This window comes from Ambystoma mexicanum, chromosome 5q, assembly GCF_040938575.1.
Source record: "Ambystoma mexicanum isolate Mex_15411 chromosome 5q, UKY_AmexF1_1, whole genome shotgun sequence".
Taxonomy (NCBI): Eukaryota; Metazoa; Chordata; class Amphibia; order Caudata; family Ambystomatidae; genus Ambystoma; species Ambystoma mexicanum.
In genome coordinates this window covers 1314073717-1314099748 of record NC_090933.1, presented here as the reverse complement: position 1 = coordinate 1314099748, position 26032 = coordinate 1314073717, and the positions used below count along the sequence as shown (strand labels likewise).

Here is a 26032-nt window from a genome sequence, read left to right as displayed (position 1 = left end):
AAGAACAAGGGACCAGTCACAACAGGAACACTGCAACAATGACCAGCGCTGGACTGAAGTAAACTGAGGCTTTTAAAGCTCCTTAACGAGCACACCCCTCAGGTGTGCCGCCTGCTGCACCTGCAGCCACAGGTGTTGCCTATCCTCCACCCAACCTTGTCCTGCAAGGGAGGAGGTAAGGCAGTGAGCCAGGCATTCTGGGAAGCATAGTCATTAGATTAACGTAGCATGCTGGCTGCCAAAAACCTGGAATGGATCCGGAAGGGAAGTAACTTGGAAAATAAAGTTTTAGCGCTCCCAATTCATCACAGCACTGTAGCATAAGGTTCGGAGGAAATGTCCAAAAACCCAAAACATGCCCCCAAGTGACGGGAACGGGAGAGAAGGGAGAGAGCCGTGACAACCAATTACGAAAAATATTCAAACTTGTATGGCCACCCACTCCCTGTTTTTTAATGACGATAAAACTGAACACCTCCTGGTTGGACCCTGCTTACAACTCCTTTACTATTGACAGCCATGACATCCCAGTAGCCCCCCAAATTGTACAATAAATGCCATCCGAACTGCTGTAGACCGAAGGAAACATTACCACATCTCTGGCTTCATACACACACGGCAGAGTGACGTCCACTCTGCAGGGTGTGGTATAAAGGGTGCGTACCCGGCTGTCGCAGAGCAAACGGGGAACCCGAACCATACACACGTGTGCTGTGTGAGTCTGTCTGCGGTGGGGGCTCACTGGGGTGCCGCAGGCAAATGGACACCTGTAACAGAGGCAATGAGGCGGGACACCAACCCAGGCACAGGTAGTGAGGGGCGTACCGCGGAAACAGCCGTGACTACACGGCTTGGCTGACATTTTGTCCACATGTTCGGAAGGATCGCGGCTCTGATACAGAGTGCCTGTGCACCAATCTACATTTAAATGTTGGATTCCCTGGAAGGGGGGACAGCTGATGCTCCATATTTGTTGTTTTTGAAGTGTTTTATACACATCGAGTGTGAGGTGAGGAGCTGGGGCCTACCATCTTTCTTCTGATACCCTGGGCCCACCCAACTCAACTTGCGACTTAATCAACTCCCGGTGAGAGCCACCCACGGAACTCAATGGCGATTGGTGCCATCCCAAAGGTATTGCCGTATATGTAAAATCGCAGGCAATTTGGAAACAACAAGACATATACTAACTGCATGTCCTAAACTTATATCCCTTTACAGGTGTATGTATAGTCGCCATGTGCACAACCATGAATTCATTGAGTTCGTACACTTTTGGCATTTATGTTTAAATACCTCGTCCGAAGTTCTGATCATTGCGCTGTACTATGTATGGAAAATGGCTATGCATATTATTACAACTGTCATCGATATATAAGAGTGGCTCTAACCATTCACTGCTTACCATCCGCTGTCTGTGTTCCACCACCTTAACTTGTGTTGATTAGATGATTGTATCTGCATCTGGTAATTGAAACAGCTATGAAATGTGTATTCTCGCTATGATTTACGTAGAAAATGAGATATTGTGAAACATGGATTTTGTTCTCTGTGAGAACTATTAATGGTTATTTGACCTTTGGTAGAATGGGTAGTATTTTAATGAATTAATAATGCGTTGACACTATTATTGTTGATATTTAATGTATTATTGTTGATGCTTATGTTATGTTATGTGAATATATTTGCCGTTGTAAAAGTTCATATTGAACTATAAACAACAACAATAAATAAATGTACTCTTATTGCTCAACTTATTTGTATGACAATGTATATAGTGTATAGTTAGTTTACTTTGAAAGGATAGTTTATTATGTACTCTGGTTTGTTTCCAAGGCATTGCTATAAATAAAGTATTATTTAAGCACATGAAATGCAAAGCAACACCTTAATATATTCATATCAACTAAACCTGGGAATATGTGCTCAGTTGCTTAAAGGCATACTCTAGTAAAAAATGTTATTGTCCCTATGGGTCGGCCATGTTTTTTTAAGGCTAAGTGGGTCGATTTTAGAAAACTTTCCTATGGACCATACCCGAGTTTTCGTCCATTAAACGCACGCGAAAACAAGCACCTGGGAGCTGCCATTTCCTGATAATCCTATCTTTTCCCCGATCGCCCTGGCTGACCTGCTTTTGCGGCACTAAATCAATTCCCCCGCCTCTGAGCCTGACATTATCAAAACATTCATATTCCCCGCCTCTCCCCGTGACGTTACTGTGCAGCGTAGGCAAACGCGCCCAGTCGTCTTCTGCGCGACTCCACACAGAACCCGGAAACCAACACAGATCAACTCACAACACAGCGTGCCACAATTCGGAATATGAAACTGTACTTTAAAATGAAACAGCAACACGGTACATTTGGTAAAGTACATTTATTTGACATTAAATGTTTAGAGAATATTCATCAATCGGCATATGAACTCCGAAAGCCATTTATTTTCTTTTATCTGTATCCGCAATAACTGTTCCGTTTAATCTTGAGTTACGCGCTGTTCCATTATGGCACACAGGGTGTTCATTTTCGTAAAAAGAATCACTTTGTAAGCACGGTGAACCGCAAGGCTGTTCCATCAACTAGGCACTAGTCCAGCCTAAAGTTCGTTATGTTACTTCTAGCCACTAGTACAGCGTAAGGGCATGTGGGCCCTTGGCGATCGTCCCATAATATGGTGATCGTGCTCCAGTTGTTGACACGAAGCTGCAGGTGTCTGCTGAAGAATCCGTCCGCCGGTGTCTCAAACAGGTGGCAGTTGCAGAAAGGGATCAAATACCTGTTAAGAAAACAAATAAAAGATAATTAGTCTCGCTAGCCGAACTTCATTAATATTACTCATTTCATTTATTACGGCCGATCAGAAACTATTTGCTTGCAAGGGTAGTTCAATGGAGTATGTTGTTCTCTAACATAAATGCGAAAAGTAACGAGATAAATCGAGGGCAACACACAATGATAAACGACACTCTACATGCATGAGGAATGATATGATATATGATATGGCATTTGGAACGCGCGTATACTCAAGTGTTTCTAGGCGTGACGAGGCAGGTGGGGAACAAGGGCAGACAGACAACGATCCTACTGGGCCAGGTGTCTTTCTGATCGCGCATGGGGAAGGGCTGTACATGGTTAGTTGAATACAATTTAAATAATTGGGCCAGCTGTTGGCAAGTGCAAGGTAAATGCCGGGACAAGGGGCTGAAGGGTACAGAGACAGTCCCGTGGTGCAGGGAAAAGTGGCTGGGCCAAGGAGCGAGATTGGTGACACCAGTGATCCTGGCATGCCCATGTGCCCACTACGAATAGTTTTACTTGCTTTTCCTAGCTCTTCATTCATTCATTTATTCATGCATCCATTCATTAAATCTTCATTCTGGTATAAAAGCGTGAAAAGATTTACTTACATTATATTTGAAATTTCCATTGTGTCTCTTCGTAATGCAGTCTGTAAAACGGACCGTGCTCTTGACAATGATTTTTCGTATACTGACCTAAAACTGAAACTCGGTCTAGTTTCTGAATTTTCTGCCTTATCGTCTCTTACGTTATTGCGCACTCCCTTCTTTCTGCATGGTCCCTGTCTCAAGGTCAAAAAACAATAGACCCTTATACTTCCAGTGCGACTTGTGGGCCTCATCTGTGCACTGTCCTTCGCATTCTTTATTTGCAACATCACGTAGTATAGGCATCTATGAGAACTTGAAGTTTTGAACCCGTCTATGTAGTGCGCCTCAATGTGCAAATGCGAACTGGCTTCTCTCCCAAATGCCACGGCCTGCTTGGCTGGCGCGTTCTAAGTGCCCCAATTTTTTCTCCGTTGTCTGCGAGCTTTGCAGCCCAAATTGAGACATTTAATTTTTTGCGGAAGGTCAGGGAAAGTATAAAGTACCACAGGAGTTGAGTTAAAAGTGAGATTTATTGTTTGAATACGCAAGCCTCCCCTCCGTTAACAGTGCGCAGCATTTACATTTACATGAGATGAGACATGAGAAAAATATATACATACACATATGTGAGGTGAATAGAGAGAATTCAAAGATGACACCCAGCTTAGGTTTACAGGTACACTGTACAATAACATTTATTTACAAAAATGCAATCCTATTGCAATTATTTAAACCGCGATTTGAACTTCACAATCAGCTGTGCTTCGGGTGGGCATGGCACAGTCGCAATGTTTGGTGGCAATGGATCACTGCTCTGTACAGAAACGTCCAGAATCCCATATCTGTGCTTCTCTAACACAGCAACAATAAGGCCTTTCACAAAGTCGAACTGCATTTCATCATAGACTGGTTTGATCACCCATTGCTTACTTCGTTTTGAAAACACCTTGGTGTAGCGAGGCATCCTTACTTTGCCCGTAGTCCTAGATTGTTCGCGTCCGACATTGCTGTTATGGGCCAAGACCGCTAGTAGGGTGTGATGTTTCATGCCCCAAAAGCTAAAATGCAAGCGCTTTGGCCTGTACTTTAGGCACATATTGTGGAATACCTCCAAATCTCCTGTGTGACAGAATTCTGTCAGTCTTCTCAAATCTCTTGATAGAGTTTTGTCGAAAACAATCTTCTCAATGGCTTTGTGTGTCGGTGATGATGGAATCAACCACTTCTTCTTCCTTGCCTCCTCTGGGGACAAAGGGCCATGTTCACATTGGTGGAAATGTTCATTTGCTGTCCAGCGGTGAACGTTGGTACAGTGGTGCATCAGTGACCGCCATTTTTCTAGAAGTATTTCCAATGACCCCTCGCAAGTTTTTGAGCTCCACCAAAGATGGTTGGTGATAGAATGTGACCACTGCAAAATACTTTCAAAACCTTTTTTTTCCCCTGCAGCCGAGATTTTCTTATTGATTGATTTGGCAAGATGCCATACGTCAAATTGATGTTTAATATGTGGGAACTGCTCTCTCATTGTCTTGGCAATTGAAACGTGTCTATCCGTGGCTATGAGGTCGATGTGCATCCCCCTCGATTGCAGATATTCCACTGATTTTATAAATCCTAGTTTCTCCATGGCCACTGAGGATGTACATTGTGTTACCTGCACGACCTCGGAACTCACAATTTTCTTACTATCCATGTCCTGAAAGTGGTAGGTGCAGTACTTGGGAGAAAATCCAGGGCTATCGCACTGTCCATCGCCGGCTAGCTTGAATCATTTGCCTTCGAATGTACTTGCAAGAGACAATTGTTCAATTCTCCAAGCATCACTAATGGCCGGAAACAGATAATCACGTTGGTATGTGTAGTACAGCGCACTTGAAATGAATTCGAGTCCCACAAAATTAAAGAAAGCCTCCGCTTTTCGAAAACTTGAGCCACTAAAAAGTAAAGCTGCTGCGCACAGTAAATTGCCTGCTGGCAGTTTCCCCAGCATTGGTTGTGCAGACCATGAGAACGTATGTTTTAATCTACAGGCGGCATTTATTTTAAGGTTACTGCCTTTCATTTTACGAGTCACATTAATGAATGGCTTCCCACATACTTTCCCTCTAACGGAATGCACACATTTCAGCATACTTATAATTTCCATCAAGCAACTGTCGAATACAATGTATTTGCTCTCTTTCATTAGACTGTCATCCTGCGTCAACGTTGTTTCGGCCTTTGACGTTGTGGAGATGTCAACACATTGGAAAGTAATATCGCTGCTATCAAGTATTGTTGCGTCTATGGATGCTGCGGCTGGTTCATTCGCTCTCATTTCAACATCTGCTAATTCAACATTGATGGGAGAACACAACAATGTTGACATGTTTTTTGGTGGCAATTTTTTGGCTGGTGTAGATTGTGTAAATTGATCTGCAACTACTTCCGAGCTATCTCCAAAACATTCAATAACATCTTCTTGTGGTGGTCCGGTCTCACAGTAGCCATAGTCCAATGCAACTTTGCTGTAGTCTCCAAACAGAGCTAATTCATGTTCTGGCCATTGGACATACGCATCTCGAGCCTGAACACGCCTCGCCTCAATTAATAGTTCCTCCATAGTGTACATGGTCTGGCAAGCCACATCTCTCATTCGCTTCACTGTCTGTGTGTGTATAGTTCTGACGCCGACGGGTAACTGGAGGAGAGATTGGAAAAGGGATGTCAACAACTTTGTGTCAACTTCGTGACAACTTCGTGTCAACAACTGGAGCACGATCACCATATTATGGGACGATCGCCAAGGGCCCACATGCCCTTATGCTGTACTAGTGGCTAGAAGTAACATAACGAACTTTAGGCTGGACTAGTGCCTAGTTGATGGAACAGCCTTGCGGTTCACCGTGCTTACAAAGTGATTCTTTTTACGAAAATGAACACCCTGTGTGCCATAATGGAACAGCGCGTAACTCAAGATTAAACGGAACAGTTATTGCGGATACAGATAAAAGAAAATAAATGGCTTTCGGAGTTCATATGCCGATTGATGAATATTCTCTAAACATTTAATGTCAAATAAATGTACTTTACCAAATGTACCGTGTTGCTGTTTCATTTTAAAGTACAGTTTCATATTCCGAATTGTGGCGCGCTGTGTTGTGAGTTGATCTGTGTTGGTTTCCAGGTTCTGTGTGGAGTCGCGCAGAAGACGACTGGGCGCGTTTGCCTACGCTGCACAGTAACCTCACGGGGAGAGGCAGGGAATATGAATGTTTTGATAATGTCAGGCTCAGGGGCGGGGGAATTGATTTAGTGCCGCAAAAGCAGGTCAGCCAGGGCGATCGGGGAAAAGATAGGATTATCAGGAAATGGCGGCTCCCAGGTGCTTGTTTTCACGTGTGTTTAATGGACGAAAACTCGGGTATGGTCCATAGGAACGTTTTCTAAAATCGACCCACTTAGCCTTAAAAAAACATGGCCGACCCATAGGGACAATAACATTTTTTACTAGAGTATGCCTTTAAATTGTCCACATCCCGGTTTCACCATTTAACCAAAGTGTGTGATCCTGGGCATATCATTTAACCGAGCTGTGTTTTATCTGCAGCTCTGCAAGTGATTCACTTCATAGCTTATGTTAATATATGATGCTGTTATTTAAAAATAAGCCTAATACTATAGACTATAGCGTTGCTCCATATATAATTATATAATAATAGTGCAATTTTGCACCACAAAGCTATTTGCCACTTGGCTTACTTATGGCAACTTATTCTAAAGTCACTTCCATGGTGCCTCCAAACATCAAAGACTGGTGATGCTCCTTGCAATGTCCATTTCTGAGAAGTCAATTCTGTTGGTGCAATCCATATGCACATTATGAGGTTTGCATGTATTTTGCCCCAAGGCGCCTGGACAGAGCTCTACTAGATGAGTTTCCTACACCTGTAATGATTCTAGAGTTCATTTTTGTTGTTGTGTTGAAATGCCATCTGCCACTAATATTACCACAAAAGTAGATTGGGGCAGGGGAGGGCGGTGTGGGGGCACGGATGAGACGTATGGAATTGCGCACACTGCATTTGGGGGGAAAGAAGCAGGACTTCTTTCTTGCCCCCCCACTTGCAATGATGGATACTCCCCTGCCTCCCTACCTGGGCTACTTTCTCTGCAGTGCTGCCTGTGGTCTGCCTGCCTAGCACACACACAGGGCCGCAATGCTGCCGCCGGGGCTGGCTATGGGCACAGCAAATGCAGTGAGGAATGCACCATAAAGGTGTACACAGAACGGCGGCACAGGGGTGATGGTCAGCAGTCAGTGTCCAGGGCTTGCCATTGCTACTGCATGCGTGCACATGGATGCTTAGCTAGGTGAACAGGCAAGCCCAGCTCCTGGCCTGACTGAGTGAGTGAGGGCACAGTGAAAAAAGAACCCAATTTGAATTTCAACAATTGGGCCGGCCCGGCCGCCGATTGTTGAAATTCAAATTGGGGTCTTGGCGGGTAGCTCGCTTCGCTGAAGGAAGCAGGGGGCTCGGTGATCTAATCTGCTTTCCTCCTTTCCCCATCCGTCACTTGCTTGTTTGCAGGTCTTTTGCTCATCCTGTTTTTTTTTCTTCTGGCCTGAAAGGAACACACTGCCCTCTAGACATCAGAGTGGCTCCATCTCTGCAGAAGACACTGCTTTAAAGGATCATATCTTGTCACTGGTTGCCTGCTGTTATAGCGCACACGCTGACACATACTGCTCCTCTAGTTCACATGCACGCCTGGGAACCTACATTTGCACAATACAATGTCCACACAAAGACACTGCTAAGAAAGGAACTCACAGCCCCAATTGCGATCTGCACCGACCTTCCGGAAAAGCACCCGCAGCCAGATGCGAGATGCACAAAAAGGCAATGCGAACCGTGGGTATTAATGGCACACTTGTGAAAGGCCCCCTACAGCAGATGCGATCGGGGCACAATATGGACATTATCATTTCAAAGTGCATAGAATGACCGATGTCCATTACCAGCAAATGACCACAGGCAACATCTAAACAAATTGCCCATGAAGGCCGGAAACCGGGAGTGAACTTAACTGGTGCTGTGTGTGTGCTGGGCGATATATTGAGTTTTGGAGATATAAGGATATATATTTTCAGTATCGATATAGGATGAGACAATATCGTTAACATTAAGATATATAAACCAAAATGCACGCTTTGGACCCCCGCTGTGCCACTTTGGACTACTTTGTCCGTGTCAATTTGGGAAAAACATACACATTGCCCTTTTATAGGCGGCCCCCCTACTTTTGTCTGTGGCCCTCTCTGTGCCCTCTCTAAAATTGATTCCTGGAGACGCCACTGGTCTACCCTGACTGCGTTTGAGCACAAAGTTGCTCATATTCATTAAAGCTGCATTTATAAAGAAATTAGAAGAGATATTTCTGTAGAAGGACATCAGCAGCGATTATTTGTCCGTGTACTTCATTAATTTACATACGGTTTTGCAGGCAAAGGAGGAACTGCTTGTGTTTTCCAGCATTTTGCATTTATTTTGTTTTGCTTTCATGGTCTGTTTTGCTTGCAAACATTGAAGCTGCAGCATTCCAGTTAGGAAGAGGAAATGTTGACAATGTTTAACAATGGACACTTATTTTCATTAAATGAATTAGCCTTTCATTAATGTTCTTTGTTTGCCGTTAAGTTAGCTGCAGTTTTAAGGGAATCTGAGGAGAAGCGCCCCGTGTTGCCACGTGAAAGTTGTTTTTTTATTAACGCAAATTAGCATGTCTGTAATTGTCCGTGCTTCACATTAGTCGGGCCTGCTAATTTGGTACTCAGGGGCAAATGTTTATGCCCTGATGAAGGACCTCGTGTCCAAAATGCATTGGCTTCTGGCATCTGCCAATACTTGTTATTAAATAGATATTTTTTGTTTACTGTAAGGGAGGCATGATATCACAAGTATGACACTGACACAAGAGGTTCAAGTTTCAAAATCTTCATTCAATTTTCAGGGTTTGGAAAAACTCCTGCTTTTCCCTATAGCTATGATGGGAGTAGTCTCTACCAAAAAATAATAAAGAAAACACAGTCCTAGTCAGTCTTTGTCAAATCAAAATGGCCTATACTAACAAAACCTAATGCCTGCCCTATCTCTTATACAAAAATTGTGTAAAGAGGAATATGCATGCAAAGGACAATCAGTGCTAGAATATAAAGGATCAAGATGGCTGAGTCAGGTCTCCTGCCCACGTTGGACATCACAGAGTAAGGTGGCCCCTGTAAACAGGATGACATAATCTGGCTCATGTTCTCAAAACAAGGCAGTTCAAAGCGTAGGTCGAGGCCTGCTTGGCCTTCCATGTTAAAGTCATCTATTCCAGCATTCCAAAGTTCTTTCACAGTTCAACAAAAGATTACGTAGGTTGGGCTCAGATTTCTCAAAGAAAAAAGTTCACATAGGTCTCCCTCGCTCAGACCTTTCAACCAAAAAGCACCTGGTTCAACGTAGATCTCCCTCAGCCGGGTTCGGAGCTCGCAATCACAGCACTTGCACGGGTTCCCTTCTCCAAGCTTTATTCACATTCATTAGGGGTTCCCTTCCCCTAACTTATTTCTCACTTCCGGTCTCCCTCAGTCAGGCTCGTACCTTTCACTGATGTCGAAGACTTTCGAATGTGCAAGGCTTTTACTATAGACCTAAGCAGGACCACTTTAACTTTCTTTTTAGCTCACACTCTTGTGTTATTTGCCCCAGTGTCTCTTGGTTTTGGTAGTTTAGTACGATAAGCACACATGTTCATAGAAATCTTTCTCTCAAAGTAATCACCTTTTAAATTCCCTTTCACCAAGGTTAATCTCAACCATTGCAAATTTCAGAGTTCGTTCACTTTGCTGTTTTATAACAAGATGTTAGGGAGAATTCTAATTTCTGTGCTAATTCCCTTCAACCTTAGAGACCCCCAGCTCTTTTGCTGGACTTTAGGACTTTTTAATTGTAACTCTGGAGTGAGTGAAACCTTTTTTTACTCTTTCATGTGTTTTGACTTGATTTGGATTATGTGTTTACACTGTTTTTGGAGTCTGACAAACTCCATAGGCATCTACGTTTTGTATGGTGAGACACAGCACCTTCAGTGCAGTATCACAGAGAAATGCTTTTGTTTTCTTTTAAGGTTTAAATACCTTTTTTTGTGTGAACTACTGTTCCCAAGAATAGCAAAGTGAAATTGACTTTACTTACCCTTTTCTCTTTGTAGGTCCAGTACACACCATTTTATGTGGAGTGCTGGGGGGTTACTTAGTAGGCCCTTATTCTACCCACTCATGTACTCATGTTACCCTCACTACTTTAAATGGCTGGTGGCAGTGGTTTAATTTTTCTACCATTGTGCTTTTCTACCACAGGCTGAACCCTCAGCTGTAGTATAGCACCCATGGGTGACCATTTTGTAAAAATGGCCTGGTCTTCTTTTTTTTGATATTTTGTTTGTGAGGTCTTTCGTGGGTTTTACTCTACGCGCCAAGTCAGGTTTGAGCCCATTGTTCGTTTTGCCTTTGGGGGGCTTCAGTCCTGAAACCCACCTCGGGCTCCAGTGTGTCTGGAAGGGCAGGAAGTGAGGGAGGTTCTCAAAACTCCCCTGTCCTTTGTCTCTAGCAGTGCCTAAATGCAACCAGTGTGATTGACAGCCTAGGCTGTGCATGAATGGGAGAAACCTGCTTAAAAGGCGTGGCTTTTGGGACTAGAGGAGAGTCGACCACTGGGAAGAACACCGACGAAGAAACCGTGAACGAAGCTTGCTGCATCCTCCTGGACCTTTGATTTGCCCAATGAAGCCCTGCTGCTCTGCTGAAACTCCTTTTTCTGATCGACACGAGAAGCTACGGAAGGGATAACTTCTTCCCTTGGGTTAGTGGGACCAACTAACCCTGTGACGAACTGGACTGGACCATCTTCCCCGACTGGCTGTACTTCTTTGCTGCTGCAGGAACGAGAGTGCCAGGGGTCGAGCAATCCGTAGTCAAGTGCAACATCTGCAATATGGCCATCACCTCCAGGAGTCTCCTAAGGACCCTCCAGAAGCTGGACGACCAGCGCACGAGTACCCTCAACAGAGTGTAGGACTCAAGGAGTGAAGGAAGCCCAACTGGTACCCAAGATGCGTGGCGGTGCTGTTTACCGCGCACTGAAACCGCAAAATGCAGCTGATCCGAAAAGAGTCCTTAGCTGCCGACGACCTACAAATTGCTGCACCAGGAGTCCTCCAGACGTCCTCCCTCTTGTCCCCACGACTGAGGCTCTGTAACCCAGGAACTGCATCGCTGCAACAGGACAGAATCCAGCTGGACCACTCTTCAAAAAACCAGAGGTACTGTTCAGACTTGGGGTACTTACCTCTGTGTCTTTTGCTTTGCTCTTCTCAGTCGAGACTTGCAGTGGCTACTTTTGTTAGAGTTGATGTCTACAAAACTCTCTACCTTTGTGCAAGACTTTTATTAACTAAAAAGTGCCTCCGCTCCATAGACCGTGATCCAATTGACTTTGGCTGTCCTGGCTTCCTGCAGGCTTTTTTAGTCCACTGACTGATATTTTCTGTCCCTCAGAGGTGATAACTTGTGCTTAGACTGTTATTGCTGGGAAAGGTTTTGTCTAGACTTCATTGGAAGATTTAAGTATACTCACATGCCCTGAGAACCTGTTTAACCTTTTTCCTTCCTTTAACCCTTCCCTTCTGTAACCTCAGTATCTGCAAAATGTACTAGTGATATATTAATGCCATTACTGTCCTTGTGCATGAAGTCACCTCCGGGTGTAGGAAGTGTGTAAACAGCATCCCTAAAGAGTATCCACTAAAATCATGCTGATTCTGGAAAAGTATTTTTTTAAAGTATATTTGATTGTTACATATCTTGCCCCTTTTAAAGAACTCTTATTTATAAATTGATGTTAAATAAGTAAATCACTATTTGTAACTTGAATCTTGAGTATAAGTGTTACTTGGCTACTTGTATTTGAAAATTACATTGCTACAGCTCTACAGCTCACATTTACCCCTTTTGAGATAGGCCTGGCTACTCAGTCACACTACCAACTTGTCTAGTACAGCCCTATACCAAAAGGTGGGTTACCTAATACCAAGTAGACAAGGGTTGTGTAGTCTCATACAGTGTTAGTACATCAATTCCTGCCTAACACAAGATATCACATATTTCGCTGAGACTTTCGGGTGGGCTATTTCCTTTCACCGGACTACTCCGCTACTCTATATCACTGGCCTCACAGTTATCGGTAATTGAAAGTTCACCACAGGTCTGCCTTCCTTTGCGTCTCATCAGCATGCACGCAGCCTTCAATTGTGAGATATACTGTTGCAATTTCAATCTTTCCTTAACACACACCAGCCTTTCATGTCGTTCTCTAACTCACCGCCTGTGTGCATTCCTTTGTTTTCTTTGCGGCTTTAATTAACGAGTCAAGGTTGCTTTAATTCATGAGTCAAGGTTAATACCTCAGGCTTGGCACGCCTCCCCAACTCTGTCGTTCACCAGGGAGGCTCACTGGCATCCTTGAAACACAGTGCAATCTTCTTGTCTGGGATTTGGCCTTCTCTGCATATCTTTCACCGCTCTTTGGAGGCAGCAACCTCCAGCAGGGATCTCCTAGGTTTCCCTAACCTTTTCTCTCATCCCTCGATCAATCGTTCTGCTCCAGTGGGTTCACCTTAGCCCCAGAAAATCAGCTCCTTCACGTGTTCCGCCTTGCTCAGATTGTGTCTTTATGTTCCGCCTTTTATCCGTGTGGGGGGAGATAATGGGTATCAGATGTATGTGATTAACATCAAGTGCCTGCTTTGCCTGACCCGATTAGCGGGACATGTCGAACGAGATATGTAAGGGATAGCCTCTTTACTCTCAGTCGCCCTCTTCCTCGGCCCAGTGTTTGTGCAGAAAGGGTGGGGGAGTTGGGGCATTGGAGAATACTATAAAATAGGATGGGGCATGGGTACCGGAAAGGGGGAATACTGAGTCTCACTATCGGTTGCCTCACCCCCACTCTCCGAAGACCCCTCAGTCAAGTGATCCACCCGCACTGGTCCACCCCCAGGGTCTGGATCCAAAGGCGATGGCTGTGCTGTGGCCACCTGAGAGAGAGATCCCCAGGGACTAGTAGGCGAGACACCCTTTGGTTACTAACATTACTATTTTGAATTAAATGACTTAATTTCATTACTCACATTGCTTAAGATGTTTTTCTGAATTGTTGTATATGTAACATATTAGTATTTGCTAATTCAAGGAGTGCAGCCCTCACTGCTGGCCCTGGGTCTTCATATTGAGTTTTCTGTTCATGGCTTGTGCGGAACCATCATTGGAGGGTTCTCGCCCCACAATAACATGAAGAATTACTTAAATGAGAGATAATTTCTTACACAACAGAAGTGGTGCCCACTGTTTTCCTCCTAACGGCTCCAGATGCGCCAGGCTTGACAAAACAGTGTTTGGTTTGTTCTTCCTTTTTCTTTGGCTTGCTTGTCTATTTTATAGGAATACATTCACCTTTTAATGGTGAAAAGATTCCTCTTTGTTCTCCAAACCCCCTATCACCCGCACCCATCTTACTCTGCAATTCACCAATCACAACTTACACCCTCACCTTGTCATGCGCATACCCACTGGCACTGGCACTGGCAACTGCCAAGTAACAACTCGCACACTGGAGTCCCAGCCACACTCCTAACTGGGCTCCTAACTCGCACCTTACGCTCTCCAGTTCCTCTTGCCCTCTCCAGTCCCAGCCACACCCTCAACTGGGCTCCCAACTTGCACCTTACGCTCTCCAGTTCTTCTTGTGCCCTCCAGTTTCAGCCAAACTCCCACCTGGGCTCACACCTTACGCTCTCCAGTCCCAGCCACACTCCCAACTGGGTTCCCAACTCAAACCTTACGCTCTCCGGTTCCTCTTGCACTCTCGAGTCCAAGCCACACTCCCAACTGGGCTCCCAACTCACACCTTATGCTTGTCAGTTCCTCTTGGACTCTCCAGTTATTCATTCTTTGTCAATATCTCTTTCTCCTGTGAGAAACCCATGGTGACCAAAAGTAAGACAGACACAAGTGATCACAGTTCAAGGGTGTTTATTGAACAATGAAAATGGTATGCGGGTTGGAAAAACGCCTAATCTAAGCTTAAAGCTGAGAGAGGGACTGGGGTCGACCATCAAATGAAAATGAGGCAGTCCTAGTGATGTTAAGTCAAATAAAAAGGCATATACTAAGAAAACCTATTGGCAATTCCTTACACTAATTACAAAGGGTGTGGGAGTTAAGTTTCAAGTCAGGAGGCGGTAGCCCGGGTCTCCCTTCCCCGCGTTTTTGCACGGGGTAGGATGGGAACTTAGAGTACAGAACTGTCTCAGGCTTCTTCAGCACTAGATGACAGTTCTTAGGAAGTTGATGGTCAAGTCTCATTTTGTTAGAAATTCTCTTGCCTTCGGATCTGAGGTGTTCAAACAATACAACAGAAAGTTCCTTTACCAAATGAAAGTTTGTTTCCAAAAATCAACATGGGTGAGGGCTTCACCCCTCGGTCCCCGTCTTCTGGGGCTGACCCTTGCTCAATAGAATCTTTGGATGATACCTTAACTCCTTAGATCTCCTCATTCAGACTCAGATCTCTTTCGACTGCCAACCCTTGGGTGATGACTTCACCCCCGGATCTCCCTCGTCTGGGCTCAAACCCTTAACTTCTTTAATATAATTTTTCAAACAGTTCAGTGGACCTCCCTTTTCCTGGGTTCACTTTACCACTCTGTTTCTCGGGATCTTCAAACTTCATCCCCTTCCTTCGGCATCCCTCCTTTGGATTCACTATTGCCTTCTCTTTGCTTTCAGTTTGGTTCAAATGTTCACAGGATTCACATCCCTTACTTTCATTCACCAGGTGGGATTAACTTCCCTACTTTATCCAAATTGTGGATCAAAGTCTTTTGATTGTACAGGGCTTTTGCTTGGCCCCTCACGTATGACCACTTTGCTTCCTTTGGCGGTCTTCCCATGGCCTTCTGGTTTCTGTAGTTTCTCAATATGGGGCTCGACCAGAGTGTTTCAGATTAGCACCCATGTCGTGCTGCCTTGCCTCTGGGACTGGTCTCCCCTTCACAGTTTTCACAGTTCATCATGTTTAGTTCAAAACCTGCCATTTTGTGATTCTCACTCAACACAGCCCAGTACTTATCGGTTCTCCCTCGACTCACCAGCTGTGATGAACCGCTTGGCTTCTACTTCTGGAGTCAAGGCCGGTACCATGGGCGCGGGAGCTTCCTTCGCTCCTGCCTATCGGTATAGGCTTGCCCTGTGTACCATCCACATCTGGTGCAGGACACTTGTGCTATTGTTTGCGGTCTTAAACTCTCTTCGCGGACCGCGGATGAAAAGGGCAAGGTCACTTCTCTTTCCGCCACCCTCTCTCTTCTTGCCACTTTTCTTCTTCTCTTGAACCGCTTTGTGTTAGCCGCCTCGTTGTGTTGTCTGCCGTGTCTGCCTGTCTCGCCTTGCTCGTCCTGTGCTTTCTGGCTCCACCTTTTAACCATGTGGGGAAAAGGAAAGGTCCATCAGTTGTGTGTGGTTCAAGTTAATTGCCTGACTTTCCCTGGCCCTCAGGTTGGGACATGTCAGGTACACAGGCTTAACATTACAAGACTGTCTTGGGTATAAAATGGTATTTGTGTAACAAAAGTTTTTTTTTTAGTTTTAGAGTATCCTACGGGACGGGATAGGGAAGGTTGGTGCAATGAGCGAGAGTGACCGGGGTGTAAAACAGAAAAGAAGAGATAGTGAAATAAACCAGGGGAATTATGGGACTTGCAGTATATTACCTGAGCAGGTGGGCATTGCGGGAAAGAATAATCAACAGTATAGGAAGAAGAATGCTTGGGAATGTTAGGATAGTGAACGGGATGACTAGGCTTTTGGGAGAGACGGTTTCTGAACCTGACAGAGTTTGAGATCCTAGGAGATCGTTCCTGTCTGGAGGGTTTAGTGGGTTTGGGTAAGAGAGATTTACTGGGAGGAGGTGAGGCAGGTGTAGTGTAGCCTATAAATGCCTCGGATATCTCATACGCCTCTTCTTCCTCGCCACAATACCGCGTCTTTCCTTGGGTGTCCCCCCTAGCATAACCCCAGATTCCCCTATCCAGGTGATCCTACCCCACTAGTCCACCCCCAGGAACTGGATCCAAAGGCGATGGCCGAGTCCTGGCCACCTGAATAAGGGATTACAGAGGTCTTACTGTAAGAACACCCTTAAGATTTTTACAGTCCCCTTTCTGCGCCCAGTTTTTATTGTATTGTATTTTTTATTTATATAGCGCCTATACACAGGAAAGTGTTTCAAAGGGCTCAAGGAGGGTGGGAACATGGGAAAAGACAAGCAGTCGTTCAGAACCCTTGAAATTCCGAGACGATAATAGTGTGAACAGACATCTCACAGCCTTTCTCCTATTCTTTTGTACTCTCCGTCCCATCCTCTCTCCAATCTGCTGCTCACTCCCTCTTTGTCCAAATCACTCCCTTTCTGGCACATCACTCCCTCTCGGACCCCTTGCCTATCGCTCCCCCTCTGACCTCTTGACTTTCACTCCCTCTCTGGTCCACCGCACTCTCTGACTTCTTGTCTACCACTTCCTCTCTGGCCACTGCACCCACTGACCTCTCGCCCATTACTCCCTATACGGCGTAGCACACCCTCTTGTCTATCACTTCCTCTGAAGCCCACCCTCCTACTAGACTCTTGTTCACTGCTCCTTCTCTCACTTTCTTTTCCCTCATGGTATACCTTTACCAAAAAAACCTGTAGATTTCAGATTTTTTTTTTAACAGCAATTTACACCGTTTAAAAAAAACAAATTTTAATTTCACAAATTGTTTTCGCGTTCGTGAAAAATCTGTAAGCTGGTGGGTCTGAATAATGTAATTTTATATATTTGTACAGTACACCTCTTTAGTTTGAAGCACTTGCCCACCCCTCTATATTATTGTTGCCATTGTCAGTGGGCAGTTTCCTGTGTTTTTTTTTTTTTTTTCGTCCTTGGTCTGTGTCTCTCTTTGTTCACACCATCATACAATGGCTCACCACTGAAAGGAAAGCATGGTATCAAACAGTAAGACAGACACAAAATTGTCTGTGGAAAATGCTTCTCTCTCTGGATCCTCTAGGAGTTCCAGTCCCAAAAGACCCCGGATGCCTAAGGAATTAGTGGGTATGTATGGCCTAAGTTGGATGTGTTGGATTGGTTGGCTTTTGTTGAGTATAATCATGGGCTCCAGAACATTGCAGGAAATGAGTTACTTCCTGGTTGTTCTCTAGGCTTCCCCCTGTTGCAACTGATGTGGTAATGGAGTTGGGGGAGGAGGATAAGAAGGATTATGAATGTGTGAAGCTAGCCTTGATAGCTAGATTTGGGAAGACCACTTCCCAGTACCTTAAGAGGTTTGGACCCTCAAAAAGCATGATGGTACCCCTTGGGCTACCTGGGTGAGTGAAAGTTTGAAAAACTTAGAGGGATGGATTAAGGGTTACAAGGTGAACACTTATGAGGGAATGAAGAATCTTGTTATGATGGAGTCAATTTATGATGCCTGCTCTCCTGAGCTCAGACAGCACTTGGCTGATTCAAAGGAATTAGATTCCAGGAAACTAGCTAAGGCTGCTGACTTGTGGGTTGCCAACAGGGATACTCACAAGGATTCTGGGGCAACTCAGAAAAAGGATGAGGGGAAACAGCCAAAAAAGGACTCCAAAGAGAATTCTAATAATTCCAATTCCAAAGAAGGCCCCAAACAAAACACTAAGGGTAAGCCAGAAGGGAAACCAAATCAGGCTAGTGTACCTTCTGGTCCCAGACCAGAAGGAGGTCAGAGTAAGCCTCCATTCCAGAAAGCATTTGGATCATGCTATGATTGTAAGGCTACTGACCATGTGAAAGGGGATCCCAGATGTAGCGGTAAACCTTCATGGGTCCACACTGTCTCTTTAGCCTTCGCTCCAGAGGAGGAAGTGCAGATGGCCAGTGGAAACTTTCTGTTACTAGCTGATGAACCCATTGGAGTCTCAGCTAGTGTTTCTTTAGTGTCCCTGGGGTTGTGGGAACAACAGAATTTAGATGTGTATAATTCTATCCCAGATAATACTAAAGAGTATTATAAGGACAGTGTCCAGGTGAATGGTCAGGAGACTCCTGCCATTAGGGACACTGGAGCCAGCATAACTGTGGTGGATGAATCATTTTTCAAGGCAGAGGATGTTGCTAAGGCACCCAAACACCTCACCAAGTTAGCTGGAGGGCCTGTGCAGATGCTTCCCCAGTTACCAGTTCTCATCCAGTGTAATGATATGGCTTTGAAGATACCTGTCAGTATACAATGTGAGGTACCAGGAAGGGTTCTGTTGGGAAATGACCTGAAAACTCTTGGAGTAGTGTCACACCCCCCCAGACCTCCTAGTAAAAGGTAACAGGAGCTAACCAGACCTGCAATAGAGAGAACCAAGAGGGGTTCTGCTCTGGAGATGATGACGAAAAATATCACTCCAACTCCACTGGAGCAAACTACTGCAGTCTCTACCAGATCAGGAGCAAAGGGGTAACCCAAGACTCCCAGGAAAAAGCCAGCAGCGAGCACTCCAGTGCTTCCAACAAGGACCTCCCCTAGGTTGTCCAAAGTTTCACCTTTAACTCCACCTCCAGCTGAGGCTGAGAGGGAGGTACAACCCTGTATGGTTGAACTAGACTCTGAAGAAGAGCTAGTGGGAGGCCAAGAACTTATTGGAGATCTAGACCCTGAGGACCATCCTGAGCTGCAGTCTTTACTGGCAGAAGGTGGGCCCAGCAGGGCAGCTTTCCGTGAGGGACAAAGAGAATGTCCAACTCTGGAGGGTCTCCGCCAACAGGCAGCTGCTCAGGCTGATGGGCAAGAGCCTGGAAAGCATAGGTTACACTGGGAGGATGGCCTCTTCTACAGTGAACCAACTGAGTCTGCACCTGGAGACTACAAGCGGCTTGTAGTACCCTTGGAAAACAGACTACAGTTCTTGCAACTAGCCCATGAGATTCCTTTGGCTGGTCACTTGAGTTTCAAGAAGACTAAGGAAAGGCTCTTACTCTACTTTTATTGGCCAAAGATGGGGGCTGAAGTAGATAGGTTTTGCAAGAGCTGCCATACCTGCCAACCTTCTGGTAAGGTTGGTTCCAAGAATGTGGCACCTTTAGTGCCTTTCCCAGTGGTGGGAGTCCCATTTGAGAGAGTAGGGATTGACATTGTTGGTCCCCTTGATCCTCCAACTTCCTCAGGCAACAGGTTTATCCTTGTTGTAGTAGACCATGCTACTAGATACCCTGAGGCAATTCCTATGAGGACTGTTACAGCTCAGGCTGTGGCTAAGGCCCTCCTTGGTATTTTTACCAGGGTTGGGTTTCCTAAGGAAGTAATCTCTGACAGGGGGTCACATTTTATGTCCCACTACATGAAAGCCATGTGGAAAACTTGTGGAGTTACTTACAAGTTCTCTACCGCATACCACCCACAGACAAATGGGTTAGTAGAAATGTTCAACAGAACCATGAAGAGCATGATAGGTGCTCTAGAAGAACCCCTTAAGAAAAAGTGGGACCTTGTATTGCCGTACCTTCTATTTGCTTATAGAGAAGTCCCTCAGGAGGCAGTAGGTTATTCTCCCTTTGAACTTCTCTATGGCCATCCAGTCAGAGGTCCATTGGCCCTGATTAAGGAGGGGTTGGAGAGTGCTCCTTCCCCCAAGCCAGTCAGAGTGACTGACTATGTGATAGGTCTCCAGAGGAGAATGTCACACATGATGGCAGAAGCTAATGATAACCTGAAAGCTGGACAAGCTTTGGTCAAGCATTGGCATGATCAAAAGGCTAACATGGTTGAGTTCACTCAAGACCAGCTAGTTCTAGTTATGCTTCCAACAAGGCAGAGGGCCTTGCAAGACAAATGGATGGGACCCTTCAAGGTTGTGAGAAAACTTGGAGAGGTGAACTATCTGGTGGATCTGGGCAGACCCAGGGAAGCTCCCAGAGTTTTCCACACCAACCGACTAAAAGCGTATGTCTCCAGGCCTGAAGTAGGAGCCTTGCTTCTAGCTACATCAGAAGAGGAAGAAGAGAGTGAAGCTCTCCCTGATCTCCTCAGAGGCTTACCTTTGGACGAAAAGATTGAAGGAGTTAACCTCTCTTCAGATCTGACACCTGAGCAACAAGAGGAGTGCAAATCTATGTTAAATCAGTTTGCCTCCCTGTTCTCACTTTCACCAGGCTTGATTGACCCTTTGGGGCCAGCATGATATTCTCACTGGTGACTGTCTGCCAGTCAAAAGCAGAGGGTACAGAATGTCAGAAAATGTAAGGACCCACATCAAAGGAGAGGTCAAGAAGATGCTTGATCTCGGGGTAAGAGAGCCCTCTACTAGTCCATGGTCTAGCCCAGTTGGTTTAGTACCAAAGGCAGGATCCAAAGAATTGAGATTCTGTGTGGACTATAGTGCTCCTAATGCAGTCACTAAGACTGATGCCCACCCTTTGCCAAGGACAGATGAGTTGGTGGATAGACTTGGATCAGCCAAGTTCCTCAGCACATTTGACCTTACGTCAGGCTATTGGCAATTAGTTCTGACAGACCATGCCAAGGGGAAAACTGCATTTTCTACCCCAGTTGGCTTATATCAATTTAAGGTTATGCCTTTTGGACTGAAAAATGCACCTGCTACATTCCAAAGGATGGTAAATCAGGTTCTAGCTGGGATGGAGGACTTCTGCATGGCATACTTGGATGACATTGCAGTGTTCAGCCACTCCTGGGAGGAACATGTTAATCACCTAGGACATGTTTCTCAGGCTCTTGAACAGGCCAATCTGACCATAAAGGCAAGTAAATGCCAGATTGGACAGAGTAAAGTGGTCTACCTTGGGCATGGGGTAGGAGGTGGAGAAATAAGGCATTTGCTCAGCAAGATTGAAGCTGTGCAAAATTGGACAACACCTACTACTCAAACCCAGGTGAGAGCCTTCTTAGGCCTCACTGGGTATTACAGGAATTTCATTGAGAACTATGCACCATAGCTTCTCCACTGAATGTGATCTCCTCTCCAAAATTCCATAAGAAGGTCAAATGGAATGAGGAGTGCAATCAGGCTTTTGAAAACCTGAAAAAAGCTCTTTGCCAAGCACCAGTACTGAGAGCTCCTGACTATCACCAGACTTTCATTGTACAGACTGATGCCTCCAATGTAGGTATAGGTGCAGTCCATAGCCAACTGGATGAGAAGGGTAGGGAGCACCCCATTTGCTTCATCAGCAGGAAGCTGAAGGATCCTGAGACAAGGTGGGCAACAATTGAAAGATAATGTTTTGCTATTGTGTGGGCACTGAAGAAGTTTAGGCCATACTTGTATGGTTCTACTTTTGTCATTCAGACCGACCACCAACCCTTGAGATGGTTAATGCAGATGAAAGGGGAAAATCCAAAACTATTGAGATGGTCAATCTGCCTTCAAGGGTTTGATTTCACCATTGAGCACAGGTCAGGGTGTCACCACCTGTGACACCCTGACCTGTGTCACAGTCAATAATATGCTGATGGTCTCTAGGATGTATGTCATCGACTAGAGGTATGAGATTCATCCAGGAGTGGATTAAATCCTCCTGTCCCTTAGTCTGGGGGGAGCGAGTGTTAGGGAGAATTCTCTGTTAAGGCTAATTTCCCAAACCTAGTAAGTCCCCCAGCAGCTTTGCTGGATTTTTGGGGTTTATTTTTTTTCTCCTGCTAAGAGTGAGACTCTTTTTCTCCCACTCTTAGACATGATTTGAGAGTGTCCTTTGACTTTGGATGTGTTTGGTGGGCTATGGGGTCTTTTACTCCATAGGGCTGCATGTGTTTTGGTATGTGTGTTACACAGCACCCTCAGTGCAGTAAAACAGGGGTGTCATAGTGACCCCCAGACATAGACTCCATACCCTGGGACTGACTACTGTCTCCCAGGGCATGTAAAGTCACCATTGGCTTTACTAGTCTCAAATTGTGAACAGAACCAGAACAAACCATCATATTGTGGAAGTACTGGTAGGGGCAATTCGATTGCCCCTGGGTCTGTTTTCCAAGGGGGCACTGTCCCGTCCCCCCTTGTCGAGTTTCTGGCTGGTGGCAGTGGATACCACGGAAATATTCCACCGGAATATTTCCTATGGGATTTTCACATTGATTTTAAACGCACCACTTTTTGGTGCAATGTTAAAGATACCGCTGGGTTATTTATTTAATATTTATTCCCCGGTTGGATCTTTTTGCCAGGACTCAGTTTTAAAATGGCGTTTGTGTTCGCTTCTGTGACTCTAACCCAAGTTGAGCCCTTTGTTCCACTTTTTGGCGGGCTTCTGCACAGAAGCCCTCCAAAGTGGTGCCACTCTGTCTGGGTCTACAGGATGTGTGGGAGGGGGGAATAGGCACCCTGGACTGAGATGCCTTGGCAACTCAAGTCGCTCTCTTGTGTGATTGGCCCAGTGGTAAGCCGGCCGGCTCACCACTTAGCATGTTTGATTGACAGCTAGGCTGACAGAATGGGGGTTTGCTGCATAAAAGCAGGGCTTTGGGGACTGGAACTTCAGAAGTCGCCACAGGACCTAAAAATCCGAAGAGGGAGAAGCTGAGCCGACCTGCAACGACGACACCACCGGTGGAGCCCTTCTGAACCGAACTCACCACTTCCCGACGACAGAGAAGATCTTCCTCCAGGAGAGTCTTCTTCCCCTGAACTGGTGGGGTTAACCAGTTCGCCCCTTTTTCGCCTTCCTGGACCATCCTGTGGCCGAATTGCCTGTGCCAAGCACCCCGGCAACCGGATAACCACGTTTCACCACTACCGTGAATAAAAGGGTAGCACCTTTTAACCGGAGAACTCCACGGCTGGTTTCTTCCCTGGCAGTGCAACGACCTTCAGCTTTCCTCCATGTCGAGACCATCTCTTCTTCTGGACGACACCGTGACGTGCACCCGCTGCCAGGAACAACTGCCCCCGCTGGACGATCCTCCCCATTTCAAGGTACTGTGTCCGCCTGGCCTCCCCTGCAACGGTCTGTGTGGGGTGTCCCGTAAATCCTCGCCTTTCCAACTGAGTTGGCACTAGGATGGCTAACCTAACTTTTCTGAACTGATCCAACTCCTTTTTGAACTATCTGCAAAGACTTTTAAAGTTTACTTCAACTGTGTGATCTTGGGCACATTCCGCCTTGCTCTCTCCAAGAGTGGGCCTGGCCTATGAACTTTTCGCTCTATAGTAGACCCTGCCTTTTCTGACCTGCTGTGGTTCTTCTCAAAGTATTGGTATTTCGTGTGTTCCTAATTCTGCCTTTTCCTTCCCTTTTTATTTAACTTATTGGAGTGCCATCTTAGGTTAAGCGCTCACCTCTGTCTGCAAATAAGTGGTGTTTTCAACCTGAGACTTGTCTAATAAGTAACTAGGGATGTGTATATACTAATAGTGACTGTGTTTGAACTTGCTTGACATATTAGTGCTAGTGTATTCTTACAAGTGTGTTTTTAAATAAATAATTATATACTTTTATACCAAAGCTCTGGTCAGTGTTTGCTTGCCCTACTGTATCTTTGTACCTAATGTGTATGCCCTATATACTGCCTAACTCTTCTTGAGAGAAGTCTGACTGCTTAGCCACAGCTACCAGGTAAATCTGTGTGGTACAGGCTGCTACCAAGTGGGTTTACTGCCAACACCTGTAGACATAATCTTTTTGCAGTGTTCTCTAAGGGAACTGCACAGGATTCTGCCTAACACTGCCGTGGCTCTGAACTTCTGTAACTCCACTTTTAATGCAGCTTGGGAGCTCAGATCATTCGTAGTCTCACACTTAAGTTCAGGGTGTTTTAACTGCTCCTCACAGGTGGTTAATTCCCGTCGGATTAGTTTGAGGATGCCGTTTTCCTTAGCCAGGCAAACCTCTCTCGTGAAACACTTTAGCGTTCCCAAATCGTGCTCATCGAGGACACCATGCCCAGGTTTGTTTCTAGAAATGCGGTGATCTCGTTGCGTAGTTCGGATGCAAACACTTGGTCCTGCATGGAACCTGGCTTGAAGTGCCAGCTCATCAGGGGGGTTGTTGTTGTATGGAGTGCAAATGAGAGTTATCGGAGAGTGGTCAGAGAAAGTTTTAGGTAGAATTTGACAGGGTCCCCATTGCAGAGGGCCTCTTGCGGAGATGAATAGGTAGTCTATTCTGGAACTGGTGTTTTGTACTGCTGAGTCAAAAGTATAATCTCACTGCTCCCAGTTACTGTGTCTCCATGCATCTATAAGATCGTAGGCACTACATATTTCCTGTACCTGGTGGCTGGCTTTGGATATAGGTTGTGACATGGTCCGTGACCTGTCTTTCGCGGGGTCGAGTGGCGATCACCTCCTTATATAATCATCACAGAGTCTTGGACTGAAAGCTGTCTTAACACCCAGTCAAAGTTATTTGCCCCGTCCACATTGGGGCCATAAGAGTTGGCAAAAATTATTTCTTGGCCTGCCACAATTCCTCTCACCAGAAGTGATCTGCCTTCAGAGTCGAAATCCGGTTCTTCTGCTAATTAGGATTGCTACCCCTCTAGCGTAAGACGAGTATGAGGAGAAGTACCTATGACAGCCCCAGTTCCAGGCCCAGTGGTGCTCCTTTCCGGGGAGTAGATGCATTTCTTGAATCATGGCCACGTCTACTTCATGCCTTTTAAAAAATTGTAGGATCTTCCTGGTTTTAGAGGGGAGGTTACCTCCTCTAATATTCCATGTAGCGACCTTGAACTGCATGTTCAACTTGCTTGTTCGAGTTGATATCTTTTGCTCTAGCTTGTGGAGTCGTAGAATATTGTGGACAAAACCTTTGATTGACTGCTGATGGATTCTTCGGCATTCGGAGGCTGGGAGACAGAATTGGGCGGTAGTTTGAAGGGTTAACGGGGTGCATTGAACTGGAGGCGCATCTCCCTCCCCATTTTCCTGTTTCCTTCCTTTCACGGGCAACCCCCAACTCGCCCGTTTGTTTACTTGAATGGGTGGCGGACTGCAACATAGCTGGACCGTTGCCCGATTGCCCACCCATTAACAAAGAACTCTAAGAATAACTCTGCTGTGCAAGGGGTGCTAGTGGCTTCCCAAGTCACACAGCCCCGGAGTGTTTAACTCCAGTGTTTGTTTTGGTAAGGTGCTGTGCTCCGAGAGTGGGTTTCTTGCCATTCACCTTATTTGGTTATGGGGGGTTCCTATGAATCTTTCTCTCTGTGCCCGAGCCTGGCTGGGATTCAACCCGGGAAAGCCTGCTCGGTCCAGAAATGCGTTTGTTTCTTCTGGTGATTGGAAGAAGTGGACTTTCCCGCCTGGTTGTACTCTGTGCCGTGCTGGAAATAGCATTGAGTAGGCGATTTGGTTGTCTTTGAGCCTCTGTCTGATGTTCGTGAAGGATCTCCTCTGTGCTTGTACCGCTGGGGAAAAGTCTGGGTAGAAGTGAATTTTGTCTCCGTCGTGGTGCAGTTCTCCTTTCCTTTCTCCCTGGCCAATCGAAGAATGGTGTCACGGTCTCCATAATTGAGCAGTT

The 26032-nt window shown here is 45.6% G+C and overlaps 1 long non-coding RNA gene and 1 pseudogene across 1 annotated transcript in view; one reads left to right on the top strand and one right to left on the bottom strand.

The window, feature by feature from the left end:
- Positions 1-26032, top strand: part of LOC138498400 (zinc finger protein 850-like) — a 272974-nt pseudogene that overhangs the window by 147864 nt on the left and 99078 nt on the right.
- LOC138498469 (uncharacterized) overlaps positions 2365-26032 on the bottom strand; it is a 49457-nt gene continuing 25789 nt past the window's right edge. The window contains exon 2 of the long non-coding RNA XR_011278719.1: positions 2365-2778. This is a non-coding gene — a long non-coding RNA (uncharacterized lncRNA). The remainder of the gene's footprint in view (positions 2779-26032) is intronic.